Here is a 26359-nt window from a genome sequence, read left to right as displayed (position 1 = left end):
CATTGTCCCATGCATCTCTGTAAAGATGTTCATCACTATATATGTAGGGAAGGAAGGTTGGGTAAGGGGATATAGGAATAATTTGGTGGTGAAGATGCGGCCAACATGGTGTGGGACAGGAATAATGGACCATCTATTCTCATGAAACATGCATCCCAACTTTTAGCAAGCATGGAGTAAGTATTTGTTCCTGAAATATATTCTGAAGTGTTGTGTAAAATTCAAGATATTTCATAATCCTAGAACTGAGCCAGTGGGCATTAATATAAAACAAAATAGAAAATGCTGGAGATACCCAGCAGGTCAGGCAGGGTTAACGAAGGTGGATAAAAAGTCAACATTTTAGGTCAATGACCCTTCAGCAGGACTTGTACTAGATTTCCAGAATCTGGAATTTTATGCATTAATGTAAACAGCACAGGACACTTATGATGCATCAGTCAAGCTAATGGATTAACACTCTGGTAAGTATTAAACTTGGCATGAACTGACTGTCTTGGTGTTGTAGATAAGAAAATGGAAGGGCAATTCATTTACATGAAACCCACACACTAATAATTTATATTATAAATTTAACTCTGACAATCCTTATAAAATCCATGAACTCCTCAGCAGTGGGGCTCTAGTGTAATGATTCCACCACAGGACAATGTGTTTTCGTGAGTTATTCTTTTAACATCACCAGGGAAGCCCAAAGCATTCACAGCCAATGAATTTGTTTATGAGGTACGGTTTTGCAGACAATTCGTGGACAACAAGGTCCTGTAAACATCAGTTAGCTTAATACTCTGCTTCTCTGGTGTTGATTAAGCATTGAATGTTGCTTAAAGCACTTAATTACTGAAAACCAATAGACAAGTAGTTCTTTTCAGATGATGCAGTTGGTTGTGAAATTAACTTGTACTTCAGTCTTCTTTCAGCCTATCAGTAAGCACAACAACAACTTCCTTTGATGAAGCATCCTAGCTGTGGTTAAATGGCCCAAGGTGCATCATAGTAGCATGAGCATTAAATTGATACAAGGCCAGAAAAGATGATAATATTAGATTAGATTAGATATCTTTATTAGTCACATGTACAGTACATCGAAACACACAGTGAAATACATCTTTTTGCGTAATGTTCTGGGGGCAGCCCGCAAGTGTCGCCATGCTCCCGGTGCCAACATAGCATGCCCACAAATTCCTAACCTGTACGGCTTTGGAATTGCAAGCTATCACAGCCTTGGTCAAAGTTTTAAGGGATGTCTTGAAGAACGAAAGAAATTCAGTAAGGCAGGAAGTTTTGGGGAGGGAATTCCAAGGTGTGTGAAGTAGGACACCACCACCAAAAGCAGAGGGATTAAAAGTCAGAATTGGGGCAGTTGCAGGGGTGGAGGGGATGAAAGGGATAGAGAAGGGGAAGAGCATGGGGAGATTTGAGCGTTTTTTTTTCTACCTAGGTGTCATATCATAGAATGATACAGGAGAGAATGAGACAATACTGTCCATCATGCCATTGGCAGCTTTCTGGTCATTCCTGCCTCTCCTGTTCTTTCCTCATTTCTTGCACTATCCAATTCCCTTTTGAAAGTTACTATTGAATCTCCTTCCATCGTCTTTTGGTCCAGCACATTCCAGGTCATAGCAACCGAGTTAAAAATATTTGTCTTCATGTCACCTTCTGTCCTTTTGCCAACTACCATAAATTTGTGCCCCCTTCCTTCAGTGCATCTACTCATTATTTTTAACATCTCTATCAACTTTCCCCTTGACCTCTCTACAGGGGTAATAAACCCAGCTTCTCTGTCCTCTCCTCATAACCTTCATCCCAGGTGCCATTCCCGTTAATCCCAACTGAACCTTTCCAAGTGTCTGACCTCATTCCTTGAGGACTTGATAGTTGTTGAACTATCAACAAAGCTTGTTGAACTAACAGCAAACAACCTGTTTGTTGGCTGTCAGTACTACTCCCCAACAGACTAAAATTACATTGTTTAGAATTGGTAATGAATAAGCTTACAAACAGTCTAGAATTCACTTTTTCATGTAATTTTAACATTCAATGGTACAGTTCAGGTCAAACATCTTATACTAGCTTGCTTGTTACTAATGTTACATTGTATATTTTAGTCCATAAGCCTCTCTATCCTCTGAAGAAATATCAGAGCCAAATCTATGGGACATCTGACCTTGTTTGCATACTGTTATATCATCTAATATTAAAAGAATGAAAGATGCCATCTGCTCAGACATCTGTCACCTGGAGTCAAATGAAGTTCCAAGAGATTTTGTGGCTATGTTGAAGCTGAACGTGGTTTTGTTTTTTATCCTGGGTTGAACTACTCTTCAAGGACCGTAACCCAGATCAACTGTGTTTGCAACCACTTTATAAGTGGGATCATTACCCTTCCACAAGCAATGGAAAGGGTTTAATATCAAGGTCAACCACCAAATGCTGCTCAAGAAGAAAAAAAATGATTTGGTGGATTCTAGTCACCAAAGGTCTCTTTATTTTCAGCTCAGGAATTTGCTTCTTTAGAATGACATTGATTTTGCCGATGCATTGAGGTGCTCATCTAAGTAACTTCAGAGATTTGATCAGAGATTTGGGATTGACTGTATTTTCTGCATTCATTGTACTGCACATCATCTCTTCTGAGATAACCAAATCTAATTGCTGAGTGGTCTCCACAATGATCAATCTTGGCGCAAAACGTTTCAGTCAAACAAGACCTTTGCAGTTACTCACCATGACTGACTAACCCAAATAATATTCTTCTCACTGTGAATCATCCTGAGTGTTCAACTGGAGAAACATCACAGCAAAAACTAGGTACATCTATAAGGCATTTCCAGCATGGCAAAATGTTCCAAAGCACCGCCTAGGAGCATTGTCAGAGTAAGCCAAATAGGAAGATTAGAAAAGATGATCCAAATCTTGATCAAAGAGGTTGGTTGTAAAGGAAGTCATTGTAGAGCAGAGTGAGGCAAAAAGATAATGAGGCTTAGGGTGTGACTTCCAAAGCTTAGTAGTTGAAGGTACAGCCACCTATGATGGAGCAATTAAATTCAAGGATGGTCAAGTGGACAGAACTGAAGATCCAGAGGTATTTGGACTTTGTTTTGATTTCTGCCAATGAAGGCTCGATAGTAATTGCTGTGCATTATCTAAACACATAACAATGATCCATACACTATTCTGTTGATAACTGTTATTTTTCTAAGTCTGGTAAACATCCGATGTATGGATTGTTTATCAACATATAATTTTTGCTTGTGAATGGCAATTCTTTTCAACTATCATTGTCTCAATAATGCTCAGGGGGTAAAAATGTTTTATTTGCCTTATTGCTTACTGATTATCAAGTAATTGTGTATGTTGAGATGGCTAAATTCAAACCCTCACATTGATCAGGCCTGAACAACTTTCCTCCTCTTGGTGTTCTGAAGTGGAATACAGGATTAAATCCTTCAATGCAGCACTGTGTTACATGGCTTGATTTCTCTTGGGTGCTGATTGGTGCAACGCATTTTGAGTCTGACTTGTCAAGTTGAATTGCGGGATACTAGGTACATTGAGTGAGCACGCTGGAAGTGCGTAGGGGAAGTAGTTAGTGATGTCAATTCTTGTTCAGTGCTGCTTTGACAACCTGCCCTGGCCTGCCCTGTGTTGGTCCAAACAGAGCACTATGTGAACCTTGCTGGGAAACCTGATCTCTGCAGCAGGAAGAACACCAATCTGTGCTGTTGAAAGGGGTCCTCAAGGACTTTCAAGTTTGGTGGGGATTGATTACTGGATTGGGAGACTCGAGAACAGTGACGAGTCCACACTTTTATGAAAGGTAAAACCTTTTGCTATGTCTGATGCTGGGCTGTGAGGGAGTCCTTCGAGTGCCAGAAATGGCTTGTGCTTGTTGACAGTCCAAGAAGACAGGAAGGGGGAGGAGAGGACCTTAAGATAAGGTCCGATTGGAAGAAGGAGGAGGGCCTTTAGCAGACCGACCTACACTCCAACAACATTCAGGGAACATTATAAGTGCATCTGACTGAAAAGCAGCGTGTTTGGAAGCTAAGTTTCTCCAAAGGGTCATCTCTGAGAGCTCTAACCTGCTCCAGCCATCAGCTGTGGTAATAAAGGTTACAGGAACCCTTAATTCCTTTGCTTTAGGATTATGTCATGAAGTTACTGCAAGCACCATTCTTAACTCTTTTTTTTGCACATTGTTGAACATTTCAGTGGATTAATTGGTCACTGCAAATTGCCCCTAGTATGTAGGTGAATGGTAGAATCTGGGGGAGTTGATAGAATGTAGGGAGAATAGATTAATACAGGATTAGTACAGATGGTTAATGGTTGGTGCAGACTCGGTGGGTCAGAGGCCCTGCATCCATGCTTTATCTCTCGATGACTCCATGACAAAGGGTCACCACAGCAAGAGGAATTCATCTCTTTTTCTTTGAGTAAAGAATAGCTGGTGGCAAGGGCACATAACGTTGCTGATAAACTGATCTCCCCAGGGTCTAAGGCTGACTGTACCTTGGGGAGATCAGTTAAGAACTTTAAACCAAGATCCTACCCTATCTGGGACAAGAGCAGAAAACACACCAGTGCCTCTACTTCCTCAGAAGGCTAAGGAAATTTGTCATGTCCCCGATAGCGCTCGCCAATGTTTTACAGATGCACCATAGAAAGTATCCTATCCAGTTGCATCACAGCCTGGTGTGGCAACTGCTCTGCTCAAGACCACAAGGAAATGCAGAGAGTTGTGAACACAGCCCAGTTTATAATGAAAACCAGCCTCCCCTCATTTAACTCTGTCTATACTTCCCACTGCCTTGGGAGAGAACCCAATGTAATCAAGAACCCCTCCCACCCTGGTCATTCTCTCTTTTCCCCCCTCCCATTGGGAAGAAGATACAAAAGCTTGAGAACACATACCATCAGGCTCAAGGACAACTTCTATCCCATTGTCATAAGACTCTTGAACAGACATCATATGATATAAATGAACTCTTGATCTCTCAATCTTCCTCCCTCTGGCCCTTGCGCCCTTATTGTCCACCTGCACTGCACTTTCCCTGTAACTGTAATTCCATATTCTGCATTCTGTTTTTTTTTTCCTTTTGTATGACCTGGATGTACTTGTGTATGGAATGATCTGTCTGGATGGCATGCAAGCAAAAGCTTTTCACGGTATCTCGGTACATGTGGAAATAATAAACCAATTACCAATGGTTATCATTTCCTCGCCTTCAAACAGCCTATGGTGACAGACTGGTGGTCACGACTGCCAAGACTATGCAACCAGACATCTCACCTGAGTAATTATGAGATACCTGAATTCACCATATTCAAGCCACCATTGCCAGACCAACAAGTGGCCCCTGCGGATAAAGGGCTATCACCTGAACCCTTGGCTCTTCACTGCAGTCAGTCTTCACCCATAACAAGTTCCTTTGCAATGGGAGCCTGGAGCCACATTCAACACATTGGAAACCCACCAATGGAGTCCTGAAGTAGATCACAGCTATTCCAGAACCTGTTGGGAGGACATGTTGCCGGAGTGCTGAGACACCTCACAAGCCTTTGAACACAGGCACCCAGTGCCATGGCAGCAGAGGTCGATGACTTCTGCCTGTGCAGCAATGGAAGATGTGACCATTCCATCACATACCACAATGCGTTGGGGTTCCCAGGTGTTGCCTTGGAGTCAGCTGCCATTTCAAAGCGGGAATGAATGGGTTCCAGGCTCAGCTCAAAGCCATACCCAGGGTTGGACCTGAATTTTGCTATTATTCTTGGAACCTCATAGGCAGGCTGGAGGGAGTTCCAATCCCCTCCATGTGCATGTTTATTTACCTTTGTCTGAAGGCAACATCATCAAAGTCCTCAACTAAGTTTTCCAGAGCAGAGCTGATATGTGACTTTGTCCTCTAAGGAGCTGGAACCTGAGCTATTCATTAACGCTCCCCATCCTGACTGCAGCCCACTCTTACCTGCTCAGGCCACATTTATGGTTCCCATGAGGTCACTCATGGCAACCTTTCATCCCCTTGCTTATCAGGAATCTATCTCTGCCTCAAAGCAGATCTCAGATCTGCTTGCACTACCCTTTGAGCAAGAGAGCTCCAAATATTCACCCTGTCTGAAGTGTGAGACCTGTTATTTTTAAACAGTGGTCCCTAGTTCGAGATTCTCCCACAAGAGGAAAGCATCACCTCCACGTCCACCATGTCAAGAACCCTTATATGTTTGAAAGGTTATTGTGGAAAAGCTGGTGGTTTTGGCATGGATAGAAAGTTGGTTGACAAGCAGAGAGTGGCTATAAATACAGGCGACTGTTATGTTATGGCAGGGGTTACATTCCTAGAAAACCATCTGTATTATGATTTTCCATATCGCACAACTGCACCATCTATGTGTGCGTGAAGAAATCCGAGTTAAAAAAAATTATTTTATGTTTATTTATTTACTATTTTCCACATACACGGTAGTGTAGCGGTTAGCGTAACACTATTACAGTGCCAGTGACCCGAGTTCAATTCCCGTCACTGTCTGTAAGGAGTTTGTATGTTCTCCCTGTGACTGCATGGGTTTCCTCTGGGTGCTTCGGTTTCCTCCCACATTCCAAAGACATACTAGTTAGGAAGTTGTGGGCATGCTATGTTGGCGCCGGAAGCATGGTGACACTTGTGGGCTGCCCCCAGAATACTCTATGCAAAAGATGCATTTCACTGTGTGTTTCGATGTACTTGTGACTAATAAAGATATCTTATCTGAATCTCAGATTTTTTGGAGGTGATTTGTGAATTCTGTAAGGGTGAATTTCTGTTATCCAAACAGCTGTAACATAGGGGTATCCTGTATGTCTTATTGTGGTTGGCAAGATGTAATGGACAGTGTGCCATAGAAATTAGTTGCTGGGCCTTGACTGTTTACAATTTATGTAAATAACTTAGATGAAAGTACTTAAGATATGGGAGCTAAATTTGCTGACGACACAGAGATAGGAAGGAAAGTAAGTTGTAAAGAGGATATAAAGGAGCCACTAAGGAATATAGACAGGGTAAGTGAGTAGGTAAAAGTCTGGCAAATGGAGTCTAATGTGGGAAAATGGGACACTCTTTATTTCAGAGGTAAAATTTAGAGTTTATTATCTTAATGGTGAGAGATTGCAGTTCTGTGATGCAGAGGGATGTCCTCGCACAGAAGACTGGTATGCAAATACAGCGGGTAACTAGGGAAACTGACAAAATGTTAGCATTTATTTTGAGGAGAATTGAATATAACAATAGGGAGTTAATTCTTCAGTTATACAGAACAAAGGTGAGATCACATCTTGAGTACTGTGTGCAGTATTAATCTCCTTATTTCAGCAAGGACATAAATGTATTGGAAGCAGTTCAGAGAGGGTTTACTAGATCTATAGCTGGAATGGACAAGTTGTCCTATAAGGAGAGGCTGGACAGACTAAACCTATATCTACTGGTGAAACACACAAGATGCTGGAGGAACTCTGTGGGCCAGGCAGGATCAATGGAGGGAAATGGACAATCAATGTTGCAGGTTGAGACTCTTCACCTGATCTCCACCTGAAATGTTGACCGTCCATTTACCTCCATGGATGCTGCCTGAGCCACTGAGTTCCTTCAGCATCTTGTGTGTTGCTCCAGATTCCAGCATCTATAGCCTCTTGTATCTCTATTTGGTATCCATTGGAGTTTGGAAGAGTGAGAAAGAACTTGATTTATATATATATATATATATATATATAAAGTTGTGTGGGTTCTTGACAGGTGAATGCGGAAAAAATGTTTCCTCTTGGGCAAGAACCTGGAACACCGTTTAAAAATAGGAGGTTGTCCATTTAAGACAGATGAAAAGAAGATTTTTCTCTCACAAGGTTGTGAGTCTTTAGAATGTTTGAAGTAATGGAAGCAGAGACTTTGAATATATTACAGATAGATTCTTGATAAGCAAGAGGGCAAAAGGTTACCAGAAATAGACAGGAATGTGGAGTTGAGGTTATAACCAGGTCAGTCACCATCTTATTGATTGGCAGAACAGGCTTGGACGACCTGCTAATGTGTGAGTTTGAGCATGGCTCCTTGGAATCACACAGAACATAAGAAGCCATTCAGCCCATTGTGCCTGATTAGTCCCAAGATCACCTATGGTCCAATCAAATGGATGAATTCTCCTGTTGTTATCATTAGCCAGCTGTCCCTGCACTAGTGGTTTCAGCAAGTGAATATTGCAGATGCTGTGATGCTGAAAAGAGATCATTTGTTGCAATATATAGATGGCTGCAAAATAACCATAATGCCATCTATTTACAGCACCTTTATGAATGTACCATAATAATCCAAGGTGCATGAAAGGGGTATGTATCACCAAACAATACTGAAATCAAACCCCATAAGGAGATATTAAAGCTCATGACTAAAACCCTGGTTAATGAGGTAGGTTTGATTAACATACTGTAGCAACAGAACTGGGAGAAGGCCATTTCTCCCTCATTCCTGCTGCACCTTTCAATAAGATCATCATGGCTGATCTTTTACCTCCGGGTCTTTTTCCTGCAGTAACGCTATGTCACTGGATTCCTTTAATATTCAAAAATCTATCATCTCAGTCTTGAATATACTTAACGACTGAGCATACATTGATCTCTTGGGTAGAAGATTTTAAATATTCACTGCCCTCAGGATTTACAGTCCTGAATGGGAGTCCTCTTATTCTGAGACAGGGATTCCTGTTTCTAGACTTCCTAGCCAGAAGAAACATCATCCTGCATGTCAAGTCCCATAAGAACTTTTTACGCCTCTCATTCTTCTAAACTCAAGGCAGCATAAATCCAGTCTGCTTAATCTCTCTCCTTAAAACAATCCCTACACTCATTTCAGGATTTATTCTGCTGAACCTTCATTGCATTTCACTTATCTCAAGTCCAGTCTAAAACTAGAGGGCATAGGTTGAAGGTGAGAGGGGAAAGATTTAAAGCAATTTGAGAGGCAAGTTTTTCATGCAAAGGTAGGTGGGTATATGGAACAAGCTGCCAGAGGAAGTGGTGTAGGTTGGTGTGATTACAACACTTAAAAGACATATGGAAAGGTACATGGATAGGAAAGGTTTAGAGGGATATGGGCCAAACTCAGGGATATGGGATTAGTTCAGGTAGGCACCTTGGTCAACATGGACAAATTGGGCCAAAGGGCCTAGTTCCATGCTGTATAACTTTATGATTCTCTCCTTCCTTTGGCAGGGAGACCAGACCTATACACAGCATTCCAAGTGTGATGTCACTGTAGTACTCAAAGCCTCTTGCAATAAAGCCCAGCGTACAGTTTGCCTTCATGACTGCTCACTTTACCTGCATATTCTGTCACAGTGATTCATGTGCCATGGCTTGGTATGGCAACTGCTCTGCCCAGGACCGCAAGAAACTGCAGAGGGTTGTGGACACAGCCCAGTGCATCACGGACACCAGCCTCCCCTCCTTGGACTCTGTCTTTACCTCTCGCTGCCTTGGTGAAGCAGCCAGCATAATCAAGAATGCCACCCACCCGGGACATTCTCTCTTCTCTACTCTTCCATCGGGTAGAAGATACAGGAGCCTGAGGGCACGTACCACCAGACCTAGGGGCAGCTTCTACCCCACTGTGATAAGACTATTGAACGGTTCCCTTATACAATGAGACTTTGACCTCATGATCTACCTTGTTGTGACAGTGCGCCTTATTGCACTCCACTTTCTCTGTAGCTGTGACACTTTACTCTGTACTGTTATTGCTTCTACCTGTACTACCTCAATGCACTGTGTACTAACTCAATGTAACTGCACTGTGTAATGAATTGACCTGTATGATCGGTTTGCAAGACAAGTTTTTCACTGTACCTCAGTACAAGTGACAATAATAAACCAATATCAATACCAAGGACACCCAGGTCCCTTTGAACAGCAACACTTTTCAACAAACAATCTGCTGGAGGAACTCAGTGGGTTGAGCAGCATCTGTGGGAGGAAAGGAATTGTTGATGTTTCAGCTTGAAACCCTGCATGCTGTCCTGAAGCAGGGTTTCGACCTGAAATGTTGATAATTCCTTTCCTCCCATAGATGCTGCTCGACCCACCGAGCTCCTCCAGCAGATTGTTTGTTGCTCCAGACTCCAGCATCTGCAGTCTGTTCTATCACCAACACTTTTCAATCTCTCACCATTTAAAAAAAATGCCCTGCTTTTCTATTTTTTCTACCTAAGTAGATTACTTCATATTTTTCCACATTATATTCCATCAGCAAATTCACTCAGCCCATCTATGTTCCCTTGAAGGCTCATGCTGCCACTCAGCTTTGAATCAGGAAACTTGGATATGGAACACTGGCTGCATCATCCAAATCATTGATATAAATTGTGAATACCTAGGGTCCCTAGTGTGTTCCCTGTGGAAACCCCCTTGTCACAGCCCTCACCTGGATATTACCATTTTGGTATTGGTATTGGTTTATTATTGTCACTTGTACCGAGGTACAGTGAAAAACTTGCCTTACAAACTGATCTTACAGGTCAATTCATTACACAGTGCAGTTACTTCAAGTTAGTACAGAGTGCATTGATGCAGTACAGGTAAAAAAAATAACAGTACAGAGTAAAGTATAACAGCTACAGAGAAAGTGCAGTGCAATAAGGTGCAAGGTCACAACAAGGTAGATCGTGAGGTCATAGCCGTCTCATTGTATAAGGGAACTGTTCAATAGTCTTATCACAGTGGGGTAGAAGCTGTCCTTAAGTCTGCTGGTACGTGCCCTCAGGCACCTGTATCTTCTACCCGATGGAAGAGGAGAGAAGAGAGAATGTCCCAGGTGGGTGGGGTCTTTGATTATGCTGGCTGCTTCACCAAGACGACGAGAGGTAAAGACAGAGTCCAAGGAGGGGAGACTGGTGTCTGTGATGCGCTGGGCTGTGTCAACAACTCTCTGCAGCTTCTTGTGGTCTTGGGCAGAACAGTTGCCATACCAAGCCATGATACATCCAGATAGGATGCTTTCTATGGGGCATCGGTAAAAGTTGGTGAGAGTCAAAGGGGACAAACCAAATTTCTTTAGCCTCCTGAGGAAGTAGAGGCGCTGGTGAGCTTCCTTGGCCATGGCATCTACGTGATTTGGCCAGGACAGGCTGTTGGTGATGTTCACTCCCAGGAACTTGAAGCTCTCAATCCTCTCGACCTCAGAACCATTGATGTAGACAGGTGCATGTACACCGCCCCCTTTCCTGAAGTCAATGACCAGCTCTTTTGTTTTGTTGACATTGAGGGAAAGGTTGTTGTCATGACACCATTCCACTAAGCTCTCTATCTCCTTCCTGTACTCCGACTCATCGCTGTTTGAGATACGGCCTACAACAGTGGTATCATCTGCAAACTTGTAGATTGAGTTAAAGCAGAATCTGGCCACACAGTCATGAGTGTATAGGGAGTAGAGTAGAGGGCTGAGGACGCAGCCTTGTGGGGCACCAGTGTTGAGAATAATCGTGCTGGAGCAATTGCTGCCTATCCTCACTGATCGCGGTCTGTTTGTTAGAAAGTCAAGGGTCCAGTTACAGAGGGAGATGTTGAGTCCTAGGTCTCGGAGTTTGGTGACAAGCTTGCTTGGTATTATTGTATTGAAGGCAGAGCTGTAGTCAATAAACAATAGTCTAACGTAAGTGTCTTTACTGTCCAGATGCTCCAGAGCTGAGTGAAGGGCCAGGGAGATGGCATCCGCTGTAGACCTTTTTCGGTGATAGGCGAATTGCAATGGGTCCAGGTTGTCTGGTAGGCTGGAGTTGATGTGTGCCATGACCAACCTCTCAAAGCACTTCATGATGGTGGATGTCAGAGCCACTGGTCGGTAGTCATTGAGGCATGTTACCTTGCTTTTCTTTGGTACCGGGATGATAGTGGTCGTCTTAAAACAGGAGGGAACCTGAGATTGAAGCAGGGAGAGGTTGAATATGTCCGCAAATACTTCTGCCAGCTGATCAGCACAAGATCTGAGCACGCGGCCCGGGACACCATCTGGGCCAGGTGCTTTCCTCATGTTCACTCTTTGGAAGACTGATCTTACATCCTCCACTGTGATCATAGGTTCAGCTGCATTGGTGGCTGTCAGAGTGGATGGTGACAATCCACTTCCTTTTTGTTCAAAACGTGCATAGAACACGTTAAGTTCATCAGGAAGGGATGCGCTGTTGTTAGCTATGCAGCCTGACTTCGTCTTGTAGCCTGTTATGGCATGTAAGCCCTGCCATAACTGGCGGCTGGTCAGGGACTCTACTTTGACTTGGTATTGCCTCTTGGCATCCCTTATAGCTTTATGAAGGTCATACCTCGCTTTCTTGTACAGATCAGGATTACCAGATTTGTGTGCAGCAGTCCTCTCCTTCAGTAGGGAGTGGATCTCCTGGTTCACCCATGGCTTCCTGTTTGGAAACACCTGTATTGTCCTCTTTGGTACACAGTCCTATTCCTAACATCAGTCTTCTGTCCACTAACCAATCCTCAAGTCATCAAATTTATTTAATAACATCTTCTGTGGCACCTTATCAAATACTTTTTGATAGTTCAAATACACCACATCCATTAGTTTCCCCTTATTTATTCTTGTATCAACACGAAAACATTCCAACAGATTTGGCAAACATAATTTCCCTTTCTTAAATCCATATTGACATTTTCCAATGCTATTACTATTCTCTAGGTGTATTTTTAACACTGACGTAATAGGCAGATGTTACTCTAAGGAGCATCTTAGAGGAGGAAGAGGTGGTGAAGCTGAGAGAGAGAATTTTGCTAATTCTCTCCCTAAGAACAGCTGACGACCATGGCAGGTGAGGGCATGGTCATGAATAGTGGGGAGATTAAATCTATGAATGACAAAGAAGTTGGAATTTTTGGGATATTATAACTAAGATAAGATATTTATTTACTTATTAGTCACATGTACATCGAAACACACAGTGAAATGCGTCTTTTTGCATTACTGAGAATGTGCTGGGGGCAGCCCGCAAATGTCGCTACTCTTCTGGCCCCAACATAGCATTTCCTCAGCTCATAACCTGTATGTCTTTGGAATGTGGGAGGAAACTGGAGCACCTGGAGGAAACCAACACAGACACACAGGGAGAACATACAAACTCCTTACAGACAGCAGCCAGAATTGAACCCGGGTCACTGGCGCTGTAATACTGTTACACTAACCACTACACTACTGTGCAGCCACTCAGCACCTTGGGCCCTTTTTACCATTCAAAGACATAATTCTTGATTATATCTTAACTCCAACTACTTTCCTTGGTTCTGGTACTATTAATCTTCTTTCAACAGCGTAGCGGTTAGCGCGACGCTATTACAGCGCCAGCGATTGGGGTTCGATTCCCATCGCTGTCTGTAAGGAGTTTGTACGTTCTCCCGTGTGTGCGTGGGTTTCCTCTGGGAGCTCCAGTTTCCTCCCACATTGCAAAGACGTACAGGTAGGTTAAATTGGGTTTAAAAAATGGGCGGCGTGGACTCCTTGGGCCAGAAGGGCCTGTTACCACGCTGTAAATAAAATGTTAAAAAATTTTTTAAAAAATGTAATGATCCATGTTTTAATTGATCCCCAGTCTCACCAACATTCTTGAACTGGTCTTGTGGAAAAGGGTCACACACTTAAGACAAAGATGAGGCATTTTTTTCTCTCTTAGAGGTTTGTTCGTCTTTGAAATTCTCTTCCTCAAAGGCCGGTGGAAGCAGAATCTTCTCAGGCAGATTGCTGATAAGGGAGTGAAAGGTTATTGTGAGTTACACACAAAATGCTGGAGGAACTCAGCAGGTCAGGCAGCATCTATGGAGGGAAATGGACAGTTGATGTTTTGTGTTAAGACCCTTCATCTGGACTGAAAGAAAGAGGGGAGATAGCCACTATAAAGTGGTGAAGGGAAGGAGTGGAGCAAGAGCTGGCAGGTGATAGGTGGATCCAGGTGAGGGGGTGATAGATAGATGGGAGAGGAGAGAGTGGAAATGGTGGCAGAAGCTGGGAGGTGATAGGTGGAAGTGAGAAAGGACTGGAGATGATGGAATCTGATAGGAGAGGAAGGTGGAGCATGAAATAAAGGGAGGGGAGGAGTGTGTGGATGATGGGCAAATGGAGAGGGTGGGAGAGGGGAAAGAGAGAGGCTGATGGTGTGAGTTGGCAGGATTGCAGAGATAAGGCTACAATCAGATGAGTCATGACTTTATTGAATTGGGGAGCAGGGTCAAGGGGCTGAGTGGTCTAATGCTGCTCCTAATTCCCATCTTTGCCTCTAACAAACTAAATGTTGATTGTATATTGCTGTTACTTAATTATACCAACAGGAATAAATAAAACAAGGAAAGTTTGAGGCTACTATAAAATTGCTGTAAGTGGCACTTAAGCCTTGCTGAGGTTCAGACCTGAGGTATGGGATGTTTCTATCATTCACACATCAACGTAGCATGTATTGAGTTACACTGCACTGTGTTAGTTAAATGTACCATCAACATGACCCATGGCAACCACAACTTTAGCACCTAACTAGGCAAACTACTCAGAAAGCTTTAGCTTACCAATATATTCATGCAGCAAATGTCATTCTTGTGATCAGATACAGAGTTGTGGCAACTCTGGAAGAAATATCTACTAACATGAGAATGATTAAGAGTTTTGGTTATAAAAGGGTTTTGATGCAGGTAACTCCAGCCATTGAGCAGAAACAATCACATCTTAAGATCCTTATTTCTGTAGAGTTAACAGTACAACATGTTCTGGAAAGAGAACATATGCTTAGTCATAACAGTAGCATCATTGTGTAAAATGGATTCTGCAAATACAGGGTGGCTACATGCACAGTGCAAAGAACATTGGTGCAGAATTTTTCTCTGATATTGGATGCCACTGGGTGAGTGAGAACAAGGTGCATCTTGCAGTTCTTGGTTCTAACTACATGTAAAGGAAAGGAACATATCTGCAAGACCTTTGTTGGCAAGGCCAGAAAGCTTCTAAGTAGCCTGGAGGTTCTGCAAATACACGCCAAAACCCTCCCAGTTGCTTGAAACCTAGAACTAAAGTTGGAAGATATTCAGCAGAATAGGCAGTGTTTGTGAAAGGGGAGGCAGTGATTACAGCTTTAATGGACCCAGAGAAGCTGAAGATCCACAAACCTCCCATGGAATGAAGCAGTCCAAGCCTGCAAGCAGCAAGAGTTAGAATCATTTGGGTCACTGTTGATCGGAAACTTAATGAACTCATCAGATCAGAGGCTTGGTATCACGCAGTGAGGCAGCTCCCCATCCCAACAACACTGTGGATTCCACCTTCACTACATGGACTGCAACCTTTCAAGAGAAGAGTGCACAACCACTTTCTTAAGCTCAATTAGGAATGGACAATAAAGGCTACTCTTGACAATGACATCAGATCCAGTGAATTTATAAACATTATCTTCCCCACCATCCTTTCCCAGCTCCTAATTTATCAAATTGCTGAATAGACAATAGTTCCTCAAATTACGTTTTGGGAAAATAGAAGCCATCATCTTTGGAAAAAGTACAACCCTGTTTCCTAGCCAACACTATCCTTCTCCCTGGAGAGTATCTGAAGCCAAACAAGATTTTTCACAACCTTGGTAGATTATTTGATCCTGTATGTGAGATAGCGTCATTAAGAAGGTCCATTTCTTCCAGGGTAACATCTCCCAACTCTCCCTGCCTCAGATCACCTGTTGCTGTCTTTTTCCTCTATACCCTTGATACCTCTGGACTTGGCCATTCCGATGCACTCTGGCTGACCTCTCTTGTTCTAAAAACAAGTGAAAATAAAAAAAAACTGCAGAGGCCAGAAATCTGAATTAAAAGCAGAAAATGTTGGAAATACACAGCAGATCAGGCTACATCTGTGAGAAGAGAAACAGAGCTAATGGTTTAGGTCGAAGACCCTTTGTCAGAACTGGGAAGGAGACAAGAGAAGCTTGTTAAGCTGCAGGGAGGGTGGGGGCAGGGAGATGTCTCTGATGGAGTCATAGAGTCATTCAGCATGGAAATAGGGCCTTCGGCCAAACTGGTCCATGTCGACCAAGGTTCCCATCTAGGCTAGTCCCCTTTGCCCATGTTTGGCCCATATCCCTGTAAACCTTTCCTATCCATGTACCTGATAGGGTAAAACTGAGGTGACCATGGGGATAAATAAGGATCTCTCTTGTTCTACCCTATGTAAGCTTGACTTCATTGCTGCCTTGGGCTAACTTGCACCAGATCCAGTTCATCCGTAACCCCTGGTTCCTGTTGACTTGTGTTGGCTTCTGGCTAAACAATGCTTGGTTTATAAAATTCTCTTTGTTTGGCTTTATGGTCTCATTCCCCCCCCCCCTTATATTTGCAATTTCTTCCAGTTCTACAATCCCCTGAGGTCACTATACTCCTCCAATATGCTTGGATATCCTTCAGTTTAATCACTTTTCCATTGGTGGCTGTACCATTGGCTGCCAATGTCCTCAAGTCAGGAATTCTCTCTCTTCCTCTAAAATGCACACTAAAATCTATCTCTTTGACCAAGCCATTGGCTATCTGTACTAATACATCCTTTCATGAACCTTCCACTTCTTCTGATAATCCTGCTACGAAGGACCTTGAGATAATTTACCATAGAAAAGAAGAAAGTTGTTGTTGTTGTCATCGGGTTGAGAATTGAGTTGAGGTTTCCTTCAATGTGGCATTTCCAATGAAATGACACACAGAAACTTGACCATGATGGACAATCTATGTGTTGCCCAGCTTTTCCTTCATTATATTTCCAGCATCTGTATTACTAGATTGTTTTCGAGATTAAAAACAAATCAGATTTTGTAACTGATAAGGCAAACCTCTTACTCACCTTTTTCCTAACTCTCAAATAGTACATCTCTGTAATGGGATTAAATGGAATACCTGCAAATTCTCATCACTTATTAAACGTTTGAATGGTAAAAGATATTGGAGAAAAATACCATTAATATAGAAAGTTATCAGTAGATTACTAGAGATTTATAATTTGTGCTCATGTTGCTTTCCTTCCATGGCTTGTCTCCTTCTTGACTCTGTAACCCTCCAGACCAATAGGATCTTCATTCTTTTCCATTCTTCCCACTTGATTGTCTTGAATTCTGTCACTGCAATGCTGGCAACCAAGGTCTTAAGCTGTGAAATCTTCCCTAAAGCTCTCTACCTCTCTCACTATTCTTTTAGAATGCTCCTTAAAACTTAACTTTTTGACCAACTATTTGGTTACCTGAGCAAATATTGACTTTGATAATTGCCCCTAAGTGAGAGACGATAAATAAATGCAAGCTGTTACTTATGTAGAGTTGGGACAGTACAATATTTAAATAAAACAGGAATTATATTTCAATATAACACTGCTCCAACAGCCTTCATGCAAAGAAGTCTGCCTGTTTGCTGAAGACAGATTATATTTTCTGTGTGTAGGTGTGTATATATGTGTGCACGTGGGTGAGCATCTATCTGTTGGTATGTGTGTGACTTATGTAGGTGTATGTGTATATGTATCTATATATGCATTTATCCATATATTAACCGATATTAATGTTCATCAATTACATGTATATATTGTGCACTTGCATATTGTATATCCATGTGTATAAATGTGTGTAAATATGAGTATGCTTAAGCAAATATGTTTCTATGTATCTGTGTGAGTGAATTTATTTTGAATGCATGTACCGATATGTGTGCATACATAGATATTTCTGTGTATAAACGTGTGTTTTGCATGCATTCATATGTGTACCTATTCACCCACGTGTGCCCTTAACTCTGTCCACAGTAAACAATTCAGTCCATGTGTGCCCTTAACTCTGTCCACAGCAAAGATTCTCTGCCAGCCTTGACTAACATTAAATCGAAAAGGTCATATGCCAACTGAAAAACAGCGAGGCCTCAGGAACAGATAGTATCCCTGCTTAAGTTCTAAAACTTGATGGAGGGGAACTTAAATCATCAAGTAACAGCGTCATCTCCCACTTCTGGGAAGAGGAGGATACATCTGGGAGCTCTGAGGTGGCATCATTGTGACCTTCTTCAAGAAAGGTGATTGTGGTAGCCACAGAGGGGTCTCCCAGCTGTCTGCCATAAGGGTCCTCCTTGTGCCCAAAGAGCTCCTTGCTGAATCACTGTGTGGATTCTGTCTGTCTAGAGGTACAGTGGATATGAAGGGCCCAGCAAATGACTACTGTACATGGCCTTTTCTGACCTCACATAAACCTTGGATTCCATTAATCGACAGGGACTGTGGAGCATTCTTCTCAAATTTGGCTGCTTGAAGAAACCTGTCTCTACTTTGCACTTGCTTTATGATGCCACACAAGCTATGATCTTAACCAACAGGCCCACAACAGACTGGTATCGAGCAAGACTATGTCATTACCCAAACACTTTCTTCAATCTTTCTTGCCACGATGCGGAACCTCGCCTCCAACATGTTTCCAGCTAGAGTGGAGCTAATCTACAGGACAAAGGGAAAACTATCCTAGCTACATTGCCTTCACTCCAGAACTAAGATCACCACAACTTTAGTCATCGAGTTGCAATCCTGACATGCATTTTCATAGGGTGAGCTCCAAGACATCCTTGACTCATTCATTGAAGCATCTGAGAAAATGGATTTTATATTTGAAGCATGTGAGAAAATGGGCCTGATATTTAACAAAACAAAGGTACTTTATAAGACCTGACCCAGTTGTACAATACCAGCCTCCAATAATAAAGATCTATGATGAGATCTATCATGACTTAATCATATAGCTTGGGTGCCACTTATTTAATGAAGGGAGGCATCAATGATGAAACTCAACATCAGCTTCAGTGTGCCAACATAGACTTTGGCCACCCAAAGAAAAATCAAGTTTTAAGATCAAGTCCGAAAGCCCAGCACATGGTATATGAGGCAAAGGTTGAGCTACCTATCACAGACACCTCAAAGCACTGGCGAGATAGCACCAACACTATCTCCACCAAATCGTACAAATCCACTGACTGGGTAAGGAAACCAACATCAGTCCTCTCCCAGTCCAACATCTCCAACATTGATGCCCTGATTATACTCAATGTTATCTGCATGCCTGACACCAGAATCCTGAAACAGATACCCTGTTCAGACTTCCATCACTGCAACAGAAAAAAAAGTTTAAGGATGCACCCAAAGCCTTGTTGCAAATGTGGGAAGTCCCCACTGAGATTTTGGAATCCTTGGTTCATTATTGCTCAAAGTAGGAAATGATGGCGTCAAGAACTATCTACTCGTTGGGGAAGACACAGAAGCCTAGTGGAAGGAATTCACCCCTGCCAAAGTACCCACCCCTCCTCCCCATCAAGCACCTCTTATCCCATCTGTGGCAGACTCTGCAGAACTTTCCTTGGCCTCATCGACTACATTAGAACCCACAGAACTGGAGTGAGAGCAAGTCATCCTCATCCCAAGGGAATTGCTTGAAATTATTTGTGTGTACGTGTAGAAATCATACATATGTGTATTATGCAAATGTATGTGTGTGCATAAATGTCCACGTGTATATTGTGGATGCATATGTAGATGTGCATGCATATGCATCTGTATAGGCATGTATGCACGTGTGTGTGTGTGTGCATCTTTTCACGTCTACGTGTGTGTATGTGTGGCGGGAAACGGTAATTCCGCTTGATGTTTTCCATTTCTGCGGGGAAACCATTTGCAGATTATTCTGTGCCAGGTATGGTATGGCTCCCTCCCCCCCTCCCAGCTCTAACACACCGACCCAAACTGGTAAAACGATCACAATTCCTAAGCCAAGTGAAGGGGAGGGGGGAGCAAAAGACAACAGAAAGGACGCAGGAGAAACAATAGCGAGCGGATGGATTCTTGTGCTTTGGCGACCTCTCTCCCTTTTTCTCCTGTGCAATCACAGACTCATCTGATCTGCGATGCATCAAAAGCTTTCCTGCCACCTCTGCCGCCAACCCCCTCCCCCACAAGCCCTACCCCGGTATTCAAAGCACAGGCTGCCTGAAGGTCTGTTGCTTTGCAAACTCTCTGCCCGCAGCAGATAATCAGATACCAGCAGAAAAAACGTCAAGTCCGATTGCTGCTACGTACAATGCAACTCTTTGCCTTGTTTACCGTTGGTGATTAATGCTCTTCACATTCCCTACACTTCAACAGCTCAGACAGGGAGAAGAGGGCTTGAGATTGGCAGGGAGGGGGGTGATTAGGGTGCTGGGGAGGGGGGGTGCTGGAAGAAGCCAGATGTCCAGGACACTAACTGCTAGAAAAACACCAAGAGTTGGACAAAGGCTCCTCAATTTATCTCTTTGGGCAGGGGCTTACGTCACAGACTAGTTCACTTCACCAGCAGGGAAGGGAAGAGAAGTTTTATTTTTAAAACAGAAAGTCACACCTAGCCATGCGAAGAACCTCTTAGATAGCTGAGATATTATTTCGCTGGTCTTGTATTTTGCTGCATGTTAAAACGAGGAAGGGGGTGCAAGAGAGGATTCTTTTCCCCCAAATGTTCTGCAATGCCTGGGGTTGACAAGAGGTAATTATCCACAGAGCAGATGCAAACTTTGTTTTCCTTCTCCTGATTAGTGATGTGAATCATGTACCCCCCCCAAAAAAAATTGGGTTGCAATGATTGTCCCTGGCACCTGTTAGCTTGGCACCGTGCCTTGAGGAAGCTTAGCCTTTCTCCCCCCTTGTGGCTGGTTTGCTCTCAACTCTTTAACACCCCCTTTGTCATCAACTTTTCTTTCTCTTTCTCTGCCTTCTCCCTTTCCTCCTCCTTTCATCTGAACAGATCTGGTCATCTTTTTCTCAGTAAAGGATGCAGATCTTGTAGACTTTCCTCCCACCCCCCCCCCCCCCCCCCCGCTCTCTGCGAGCCCTGAAAGGGACGGTGGGGGGTGCTGGACGAAGAAGGAGAAGGTGGTGGTGGAGGAACTTTCAACAGAGAGGCAGCAAGAGAGAGAGAAAAAAGGCTCTGGGCTCGCCCTTGGGGGTGGGGTGGGGGGATTGGAAGAGAGAAGGACATCCTCCTTGTGTGTAAGTGAATGCCGTCGGGAATAATGTTGGTGTTCAAGATTAATGAGTTAGAGCCTGTGTGGAGATGTGAATGTGTGTGTGTGAGAGAGAGAGAGAGCGGTGTGTGCGAGTGCCTCTGTCTTGCATTGGTGCTGGGACTGCCTTGTGTATGGAGAGAGGCTGGAGAACTAGGAGCCAGCGCGGAGCCACAGCCACAGCTCTTTAAACCTCCTAATATTTGTCTTTATTTGCTCATCTTGCATGAATCTTGTGGGTTTCCAGGAAGAGGGAGGCTCTCTCGAGATACTGTGGCCGTGCAGGAGGTGAGTGGTGTCTTTGTTGCTTTGTTTTATTGAATGTTTCTCTGAGTTGAGAAAGGAAAGTGCTTCTCCCTCGCGCTCTCTCTCTCTCTCTGTGTAAGCTGGCGGAGGAGCCATTGCAACCGAGGAGCTTCAGCTGGTCTTTTGTTTCTTTCTTTCTCCTTTTTGAGCATTGGTTGCTTCTCTTTGCACTTAAATAAAAGGAAAAGCTTCTCCTGGTTGCTGTGTATCTGGTCCAAGACTAGACACAAAAGACGGCTGGAAACCATTGCACTTCCTCATGGGCCACCTCTCCTCCCCCCCCCCCCCTTCCTCCTTTTCTCTTTAGTTTCTTTCCTGAATCTGCCCCAGATCCTCGTGGCTTCCTTCCCCCCTCTTTTCAAGGTCTGTGTCTCTGGTTTGCAGGAGGTTCTTTTTTGTTTGTTGCTGTTGAGTGCAGGAGAACCCTCTTCCCTCCACAGGAGGGTCCATGGAGAAATGACTCCTCCTCTCCCCTGATGTGAAGCCATGTTTTTCAAAGCCTGCTCCAGGGACTGAGTTGTGTGTGTGAAAGAGAAGGGCGATTGCTCAGAGAGCCTTTAGATGTTGCTGCTACTGTAAGCACTAGAGATCCCTCTTGTGAGCTCTTGTATTCAGGTAGGCCCATGTCATTGTCCTTCAGAAGCACACAGAAAATGGTGGAGAAGAAACCTGAATTCTGCAGGAAATTGAGATACCTTGGTAAGGGAGAGATTTTTTACATTATTTAAGAAAAGTTCCCAATTTGATTTTATTTTGACATTAGGCTCTTGTTATTCTGTTTTGTGGCTGGGCTGATTTTTTTTTTAAGTATGATGTTGGTTGATTTCAAAAGGATCTGACATTTGTTTGGGAATGTGAAATTAGTTCTGCTCTTAAGGCAGATCCTGGCTTTGATATGAAAAGATGGACTAAAAGGGACAGTTCAGAATCTGGTAGTCTTTTCATGATTCTTATGAAGCCTCAAGGACAGAAGCTTTTGGTATTGAAGGATCTTCAGGATTAGGCATAATGCATTCTAAGAACCTTGCTTATTGAGTTTAATTATTTTTGAGATGTCTTTCTCTTGTTCAGCTGCAATTAAGCTGAGGTTTGCAGAAATTTGAGAGGGTTGTGGCATAGCTTCCATGGGTTGGTTGGATTTAAAATGAGCTCTTTATTTTTAAAGTATTGGTATTGATTGAGATTTTTATTTCATCTGTGCTTTCTCCAGACTTTATACTGGTAGCAGTGTGTGTGCTTCAAAAATTAAAGTGCTGAATCATGAGTATTAGATGACCATTAAATTAAAGACCTTGGATTATTCTGATGTGACAGACAGATCATGTATAATCAGCCCAAAAAAAATTGTTGGTTTTCAAAATGCATTGTTGAGAAAAAGGACTTCATATGTGATTGTTTGTAACTGTAAGAAAGATGTACTGTGGAAGAATGGTTAATCAAGAATATTGTCAGTACAGAGGCTGCCATGTTGTGGTGTCTTTTCTAGCTTCATGTAGAGCTGGCCAGTTGTAGTGATCTTCTGGAGGATGAGGGCTGCAGTGTGGAGCTGTTGGTGGTTGGATTGAGGATTTGGGAGCTATGCTGTGACCATGAATCATTTTGCTTCCATCTTGGCTATAGAGCGATAGCATTTTGGATCTGGAAGCTCTGGTGTTAGAACCAGAACAGTTGTAAATCTCTGGCATTTCCTGCTCATTCACTTCAATGGAGAAGCTCCTGTGGAAAATTTCCTGGAGAAAATTGAGCTTAATTGTTCATTGAATCTTCCTGTTTGAGTTAAGATGCCATGTTACGAATCCAAGAATCCATGTTGGATACTCTTCACTGTTTTCCTCTTTAAAGGTAGATAACTAAGAGGTTTATTTTCTCCATTTTTAATTTGGTGACCAGGATTTAGTGAACCTCACAATGGAGAGCTACCAGAGTTTCACTAGAAGTGTGAAAGTATTCTGGATTAGTGCCATTTTCTGAAAACAAAATGGCTTTGTTTATTTGAAAAGAACCCAAGCTTTTGTGGGGATCTTGCAAATTATTTTTAAGCATTTGATTAAATAATTTTATTAAAGGAAGTATCTGCCATGTGTCAATCTTCTGATAATGTAGGAGTGTCTGAAAATAGAATGGCAAGCAAAGGATAGTTTAGGAATGAAATAAGAACTATTGTTGGCTTTTTGTGACTTGATGGTCCATTTATGGCCAGAAGCAGTCAGTTTGTGTATTGTGGGAGGTAATTCACATTCAGAGTGTGCCTTTCAACAATCAAAACCTATCATGAACCCGGCATTAATGTTGACTTCACTGGAAAGAAATACACATTCATAGATTTTTTTAAAAAATGTAAATGTGTTGGTGTAAATTTAACATTACTAGACATAAGGTTTAGAAATTCTAAGATTTCAAGTGATAATTCCTTATTTCTGTTTGGGGAACTACGTTAGATTTTTGTATGTATGTTCTAGTGAAAAAGTGATTGTTTTGGAAAATGCTGATGTTTTTTAAGAAGAGATTCTAGAAGGAATGAGGATATGGGCTTTAGAAATTTGTACTTTTCAAAGCTGCTTCTGTTTGATTTGGTGGGAGAGCATGGAAACTTCCAGAATGTTACAGAGACCGTTTGTCTCTGCTCTATATCCTCATAATTTAAAAGCACACTAGGAATATAGGTAACGGGTAGAATGCTTACCAAGGATTTCTGATGCACTTTTGCAACGTCTGTAGAACTTCAGTCTCTCTGCAAGGCAACTTGTGACTGGAAATAAAACCAAGTCAGGTCACAGGGTGGAATTTATTTTGAGAGAAGGTTGGTAGAGCACACGGCTCATCCAAGAATCTGGCTTGTGAAATGTTGGACTAAGTTTGCAAGCACTGCATGAGATATTTTGAGTTATGGGCTTCAATTTTGCAACTGTTCTTTCAAAGCCTCTTTTTTTTATCTGAAACAAAATCCTTGTGAACAAAGCTGAAATCTTTCTGCAGTATGGTGTTATTGCTGGCTAGCTTCTAAACTACAGTAGTCATTTCCTCTTGAGAATTATTAGGATTTTCCACATCTTGTTGACTGATCATGGCCACTGCACTGTTCTTAGTTTGCAAATGCTTTTATGTGGGTTAAAATTGTTATTCAAAGGTGATTGCTTTTACAAGGTTTCCTCAAACTATCCAAGTTTATTTTTTATTAATTTATGGGCATTACTGGTAAGGCCAGTATTTAATTCCCACTGTGATTGCCCTTGAGAAGGTGAGCCACCTGCCTGAACTGTTGCTGTCCTGGTGAAGGTGCTCCAATAATGATGCTGGGTAGGGAGTTCCGAGATTTAATCCCATAGCTGATGAGGGAACAGAGATAAATTTTCAAGTTAAGAAATTGAGTGATTTGGAGAGAGACTTGTAGGTAGTGTTGTTCCCCTGAATCTTTTGCCCTTGTCCTCCTTGGTGTTTGGTTGATGCTGTCAGAGTAGCCTCAACGAGTAACTCAATGGATCTTGTAGATGGTGTACATAGTGCAAAGGTGAGGGTGGGTGAGGACTGTTTTGTCCTGGATGGATTGAGCTTCATGCGTTGTTGAAACTGCAGTGATCAAGTGGAAAGTGTTCCACTACACCCTGTGTCTTGTAGATGATGGAAAGGCCTTTATGGAGTCCGGGGTTGAGTCACTCATTATAGAATACCCAGCCTCTGATTTGCTTCTGTAGCCATTACCTTTATATGGCTGATCCGGTTAAGTTAATAACTGTTTTGCCATTTCTCACTTGTGGCCCCAAAGATGTTGGAAGGCTCAGCAATGGTAATGCCATTGGATGTAGTTGGTAGCTGGTTTAAAAACTCTCTTGCTAGAGATGGTCTTTGTCTTTCGCGAGTGTGTGATGGAATTTTCTTGCCATTTATGAGACCACGTCTGAATGTCATCAAGTTATGGACTGCTTCATTTTTTGAGGAGGTGCTAATAAAAGTGAAATGTGGACAGTCATCCATAAACATCCTCGCTTCTGATCTTATGGGTGGGGAAATATACTGTAGGCTTTCAGAAAAACCTCTCTGAATTATTGGCCATCCAGTCAGTGAAGCCAATAAATGAAGGTGGATCTCCTGCACCTCCTCAAGGCCAATTAAAGATGAGTGGTGTTTGCTGACATTTCCAGTTATGCCAACATCCCATAAAAGAAATGCATTAATATTTTGATGCTGATGGAAACTACATTATTTATAGTCTTTTTATTTTTACAGCCTCTGCATTGTATTAATTTTAATTAACAATCCCTGTTCTATATCTTCTGGAGGTCCTGAATGCAAAAGGTGTGTCTTTCTAAGTCTGAATGATGTTAATCTGCCCACAACCTTCAGCAATGTATGCACCAAGTTTTTGTCACAGTTTCTCAAGCTGTTCTTCAGTCTGGGAAGAGCTGAGCTTTCAGACGACATGCTGCACCCTTTTGCAACGGGCTACCACATGAGAGTAAGGTATGGTAAAGCGAGTTGGCAAGGAGTGTGTAAATGCTGTGCATCTGTCTGTGAGGTACTGCAGTAGGAGGGAAGTTATGTGCCGAGAATCTGGCAAAATAGGCATGAAAATTTGGGTCCCCTGTGGGCATTTGAGCCACATGATTGATTGTTGTGTCCATGGCTTAGACTGCTTAACAATGACTTGCTCTCGGTTCAATGAATTATTTTTTTTGAGCTCTTTCCAATGAGATTAGCACAAGATGGTGGTTAAGACTCTCCAAGAATGTAGCCTGTTGAGATCTGTAATGGCTGTTACCTAATTGTGCTTCCTGAATCTCAGAGCGTGTGTAGACAGTGGTCTTATCCTGCCTGCTGGAACAGTTTCAGTCATTATAAAATCTCTCATGGTAAACTAAATGAAATCCTTAAGAATGACAGATTAAATCAACGTAAATAAATATGATTAGCCTTCAGCTTGTGTGCAAGCTTGCGAAAAATGTTTTGAGACTTTCT

General features: G+C 42.5%; 1 protein-coding gene across 7 annotated transcripts in view; it reads left to right on the top strand.

The window, feature by feature from the left end:
- Positions 1–2787: 2787 nt before the first annotated feature.
- znf462 (zinc finger protein 462) overlaps positions 2788–26359 on the top strand; it is a 128652-nt gene continuing 105080 nt past the window's right edge. For 2 of the 7 annotated variants that reach the window (XR_007956620.1, XM_052019385.1), the window contains exons 1-2: positions 20937–21086; positions 21348–21388. The gene's annotated coding sequence lies outside the window, so the exon portion shown is untranslated. Of the gene's footprint in view, positions 2815–20470; positions 20584–20936; positions 21087–21347; positions 21389–22046; positions 22106–26359 lie in introns of those variants that run through there. The other 5 variants (XM_052019387.1, XM_052019386.1, XM_052019390.1 and 2 more) reach the window with 5 other exon arrangements.

This window comes from Pristis pectinata, chromosome 7 (genome assembly GCF_009764475.1).
Source record: "Pristis pectinata isolate sPriPec2 chromosome 7, sPriPec2.1.pri, whole genome shotgun sequence".
NCBI classification, from domain to species: Eukaryota; Metazoa; Chordata; class Chondrichthyes; order Rhinopristiformes; family Pristidae; genus Pristis; species Pristis pectinata.
The sequence above is the reverse complement of the archived record's forward strand: the minus strand, read 5'-3'. Positions and strand labels throughout refer to the sequence as shown.